Here is a 5,604-nt window from a genome sequence, read left to right on the forward strand (position 1 = left end):
CTCATCAGCTAGGGTGGAATGGTGGGGAAGGGGAAAAGACAGTGTAGGAGACTTGAAAAGAAGTGAGAGCTTGTGTCAGAATCATTGGCTTTTCATCATATACCTTTTATATCCTCCATGCATCCAACACAGAGCTAGTTACAACAGTAGGTACTCAAATACACACTAATTAAGGGTAAAATGCTTGCAGTGTGATTTTTCGATATCATCCTTTTTAGTCAAGGTGCCCAGACACCCAGGCTCCCTCTATCAGGTGTGATGACTGCCAGGCTATTTGTTGAAGGCAGGGTCTCAGTTATCTGCCAACAGTTAAGTCAAATAACCATCCCTTCTATGACAAATGTCACCTCCAGTTGACACAGGCTGATAGACACTGACATGAAGATGTCAAGACTACCTCTCGCGAGGCTCTCTTATCCCGTTGGCGTGTCAGCCAAGGGGAGGGCAAACACCAAATGTCTCAATCACACCGGGCAGCAGTGCATAACTCAATCTTCTGTCCGGCCTCTCACACTGCTTTTATTGACACAGTCTATCCTTTACCAGATCAAATTTCCCTTTCTTTGCTTTGCCTTCTGTTAATTTTTTGTCACATTCCTCTCCGTTTTTTTTTTTTCTACCATCTTGCTTTCTCCCTTGCCATTTCTCCTAGCTGAGCCCCAGTTAAATTTATTTTAATTTTCCTCAGTTACTTTGGCTCTTCCATTTATCATCTCTCCTCTGGTGTGCCCAGCCCCCATTCCCTCCTCATCCTACGAGAAAACAGCCTTCCCTCCAACAACATCCGAGTACAGACAGATGTAAGACTCAGCAGGTTCACGCTTCATATTGCACACTGACAGGCCAGAGAAGCAGCTACCTTCCCTAAAAGAAGAGGTACTGAAACAAGGCATCGAAGGGGGTGTGACATAGGTGAAAACTGTCTTACTTTTTTAGTATTTCAGCTATTAGGCAACTGATGACAAAAGATTCTTTTGCCTTTTCCAATGCGGCCTTTGAGCAGATACTTTGTGATTATGTGACATATATGTATGACGCCATTCACTCATTCTGCAAATATTTATTGAATCATTTAGTCAGGGAGCCAAGGTCCAGATGCTAGACCACATAACGCATAAAAGAAGGACATGTGGTATCTGCAAAAATCTGTTTTCAAAAAACCATTCTATTTTAGGCATCATGCTGGCTTGCTTGTTATATTTCTATTAAAAAGTAGGGAGAAATCCGCCCCCTCAATGTTCTGAGTGAGATAACAGTGCTGATGGGCCCAGAGAAAGTGAAACTATCAGAACATGCTCCCAGTTTTATAAGACAGCCCTCGAGCATGCAGACAACTTGGCTCCCAGGCATGGCCACCCCACGTGTCATCTGTCCCCCAAATCACTGGAGAGCCGCTCCAGCTTGGGTCCCCCAACTGCCTGTCCTTGTATTTCTTTTTTTAATAAATTTATTTATTTTTTAAATTTATTTTTGGCTGCATTGGGTCTTCATTGCTGTGCGTGGGCTTTCTCTAGTAGCTGCGAGCCGGGGCTACTCTCCTTCTCGTTGCGGTGGCTTCTCTTGTTGCGGAGCACGGGCTCTAGGCACACAGGCTTCAGTAGTTGTGGCTCGCAGGCTCAGCAGTTGTGGCTCACAGGCTCTAGAGTGCAGGCTCAGTAGTTGTGGCGCATGCGCTTAGTTGCTCCGCGGCATGTGGGATCTTCCCGGGCCAGGGATAGAACCCATGTCCCCTGCATTGGCAGGCGGATTCTTAACCACTGCGCCACCAGGGAAGTCCCTGCTTGTACTTGTAAAGCCCCACCTTTAGGCAAAGGGCAGGAGGCAGTGTGGGTACCATCTGAATTTTGCTTCAGAATTGTTTGGCTCTTCTGGCTCTTGATGTTCTGAAATTTTCTTTGAAGCTAACGATACAACAAAGATCAAGGACTGTAGAGTCAAACTAACTGGGATCTGAAGACACACTCAGCCGTCGACTACCTGTGTAATCTCAGATGGACTCCCTGGTCCTGCTGAACCTTGCTTTACCAATCAAATGAGTGTAGGACCACCTATGCTATAGAATTATTGCGAGAATTAAAGATATATGCAGAGTGCCTAGGTGGTGCTCCAAACTACAGCTATTATAACTGGCAGAATGCCTAGGTTTGACTTCAGGAGCCCAGGGGGATCTACATGTAACCTCTTGAACTTAAATACTGGATACTTAAAGTTCTACCCAAAGAGATTTAACGTGAAAGGAAGAAAATCTGACATCACGAGCTGCCACACTATACACACATATGCACTCATCTCTAAGCCAAAATTAAAAGATGGCAAAAAAACGAGGAGGTGCCTCTTACCTGTGTGCCTCCCTGAGAGAAAAAATAAATAAAAGACTATTTCTCCTCTCTGCCCCTGGTTCAGCTCAGTTCCTTGCCCAGCTGCTGAAGCTGAGCTCTCTGCCCACATCCTGGTTTTATGGGGCGACAAAGCAGAATGCGGAAGAGGAAAGGGCTGCCTCTTCAATGCAGGGAGGATGGAAAAGGAGATGTGGAGAATAAGGAGTCAAAGACACAGAGCTCTCGCAGCGCCCAGGCAAGAAGCCGGCTTGCTAGCAGCCTCCGTTAGGCACTTGGATCTGCAAGCAGAAGAGCAACAGTGGCATCTTCAGGGCAGGCCGGGGAGCGTGGCTAGGGAGGCAAGAGAGAAGGCGTAGGGAAAGCCCTGCCTTCAGAACACACTCTGCAATGACGTCAGCTGACGAGCTCGCCTTTCCTCTACCTGAAATGACAGGTGTGCGCGCAAGTGCCGGCCACCCCGTGCAAACCCTAGCTGATTGCGGACATTCCCCCCTCTTGCCGTTTGAAAGAGGCCGGCCAAACTCTCGTGGAGCTGGAAACTCGGGGAGTCTGGGTCAGTTAGGGTCTCTAAGGCAAGCAACTGAAAGTGCTTTTGCTTTTCAAAGAAATGAAATTTATCAATAAGATATCAGACAACTCATGGAATCTCTGGGAAAGTTGGGGAACCGGGCTCAGCGAACAGACAGGGACAAAGGGAAGCTAACCTTCAGAACCCAGTCAAAACACGCCTCAGGGCGATTCAGGTGAGGACATCATCATGGTCACCCACAGCTGTCACCAGCACCACCGCCAGCACTGGCAGCTGAGCACTGCAGCTGGATTCAGTGTCTCTGCTGCCCCTGGAGACTGGATGTTCGCAGGGGACACCTCTGTCACCATCTGTCCCTGCTCCTGGACATCACTAGCTCTCCATCTATAAAGTCCTAGGTGGGACTTCCCTGGTGGCCCACTGGTTAAGAATCCGCCTGCCAATGCAGGCGACACGGGTTTGAGCCCTGGTCCGGGAAGATCCACATGCCGCGGAGCAGCTAAACCCGCGAGCCACAACTACTGAGCCCGTGAGCCACAACTACTGAGCCCACGTGCCACAACTACTGAGCCCGCGTGCCACAACTACTGAGCCTGTGCGCCACAACTACTGAAGCCTGCGGGCCTAGAGCCCGTGCTCTGCAACAAGAGAAGCCACCGCAGTGAGAAGCCTGCACACCGCAACCAAGAGCAGCCCCCACTCGCCGCAACCAGAGAAAGCCTGCACGCAGCAACAAAGACCAAATGCAGCCAAAAATAAATAAATAAATAATAAATGAAAAGTATCTTTATTAAAAAAAAAAAAAGTCCTAGGTGATTGTGTCTGATTGGCTGATCCCAGCTCAGCTGCAAGGGGAACAGATCTTGCCTTAAGGCGGTAATTTTCTCAAACACAGAAAAGAGGTTCTGCAGGTGCTGGGAAGTCAAACACCAACAAATGTCCCTACAGAATGGCACTGCAGTGACAGCAAAGTGCAGACCCTGCCACCAGGGAGTGCTCTGAGTTTGTGGGAAGTTGTGTGACAAAGTAGAAAAGGAATTCAGAATTCTAGGTCTAAGGGCTGATTCTGTCCCTTAGTAACCATGTGACTTGGGCAGGAATAAATAAGCTTCTCTGGTTTTTTGTCATGCATAGAATAATTATTCCTACCTACTCTGCAGGGCTGAAGTGTATGGGAGCATTTTGTGGACAGGCTTTGAAAATGACACTGAGTAAAATCTGTTTGCCTCTCTGGGGCCCAGGTTATCCACCTGTAAAATTCCCTAGATCGTAAGGCTATTGTGAGGTAAACTAGAATATTACAAATGAATGGTTTATTTACAGGATTCACCTCAAAATAATGGAGGTGGTGGGAAGGAGAGGGAGTGGGTAGGGATATACATGAGACTGACCGTGACTTAGTAAGTGTAAAACCCAGCTGGTGGGCCCATTATACCATTCTCTCTACATTAGTGTGGATATGAAATCTTCAACAGTAAATGCTTTTTTTTTTAAATGAAGGATCTTGGAAATTCTTAGAAGAGACAGGCCACACTCTCCAAGTTTCATTATCACTGAGTCAGCGTTAGGCGTCCTCCCCCCAACCCGGCCCCCTTGCCCCAACCCCAGGCGTTGTTTTCTCAGGCATTTGGGTCGTTTCCTCACTGCCCAATACCCTCCTCTCCAGACTGGTGCCAGTGTAAGGTTATATCAGGGGAAACATCTTTGATGGTATAACACTGGTTTGAAACACAAAACGAAAACCCCAAAGAAATAACCAACAACAAAAGAAAACCAGGGGCTTCCCTGGTGGCGCAGTGGTTGAGAATCTGCCTGCCAATGCAGGGGACACGGGTTCGAGTCCGGGTCTGGGAAGATCCCACATGCCGCGGAGCAACTAGGCCCGTGAGCCACAATTGCCGAGCCTGCGCGTCTGGAGCCTGTGCTCCGCAACAGGAGAGGCCACGACGGTGAGAGGCCCGCGCACCGCGATGAAGAGTGGCCCCCGCTCGCCGCAACTGGAGAAAGCCCTCGCACAGAAACGAAGACCCAACACAGCCATAAATAAATAAATAAACAAACCCAAAAGTTAAAAAAAGAAAACCAGAAGCAAACGAGCGCGCACACACCCCTTAAGGGACAGCCTGTCCCGGCGCTCAGGCCCGGTCCAGAGCATCTATGAAGTTACTTTCCAATGAACAAAAACGGACTCACGCTTCCCTTTTCCTAACATTGCATTAGGTGGATGACCAGAGTAAATAACGAATAACAAGGACGCCCCAGAAGGCTGCACGCCGAGAGCCAGGGGTGAGGGTCCAGCACCTACGGTCAGCTCTGTGCGCCCACCCGGCTCCCAGCCGGGCCAGGACACAGGGGCGGCCGAGGGAGCCGAGGGGAAGGGGACCGGCCGAGAGTGCAACTGCGCCGTCTCAGGAGAACTCCTGTCCCGGGGCCGCGATAGACTTAGTGAGGGACACGAGCATCACGAGAAGGCGTTACAATCAGACCGCGGGCGCTTGATTATAATTACCTCCGACTTGGAAAGGCTCCACCCGCGCTGGGAGGGTCTTCAGGTCCGCTAGAGGCTGGGCCCGCAGAGGAACCGCCAGCCTTAGCGATCCAACAACCACACAGTTTCCCTTTAAAAAAGTGCCGCCCATCGGCGGTCCCGCCCCTCGGCCGCCCCGATGCGCCCCGAACAAGCATGGCCCTCAGCGGGCCGGAAGCGCTTCCGCCCCCAACCAAGATGGCCGCCGG

The 5,604-nt window shown here is 49.9% G+C and overlaps 1 protein-coding gene across 5 annotated transcripts in view; it reads right to left on the minus strand.

Annotated features, from left to right (window-relative positions):
- SLC39A11 (solute carrier family 39 member 11) overlaps positions 1–5,604 on the minus strand; it is a 423,988-nt gene that overhangs the window by 417,637 nt on the left and 747 nt on the right. Inside the window, exon 1 of one of the 5 annotated variants that reach the window (XM_036835759.1) lies at positions 5,378–5,485. The exons of 1 other annotated variant lie outside the window; for it this stretch is intronic. The gene's annotated coding sequence lies outside the window, so the exon portion shown is untranslated. Of the gene's footprint in view, positions 1–5,377; positions 5,486–5,604 lie in introns of those variants that run through there. 3 more of the 5 variants (XM_036835758.1, XM_036835764.1, XM_036835760.1) reach the window with 3 other exon arrangements.

This window comes from Balaenoptera musculus, chromosome 20 (assembly GCF_009873245.2).
Source record: "Balaenoptera musculus isolate JJ_BM4_2016_0621 chromosome 20, mBalMus1.pri.v3, whole genome shotgun sequence".
NCBI lineage: Eukaryota > Metazoa > Chordata > Mammalia > Artiodactyla > Balaenopteridae > Balaenoptera > Balaenoptera musculus.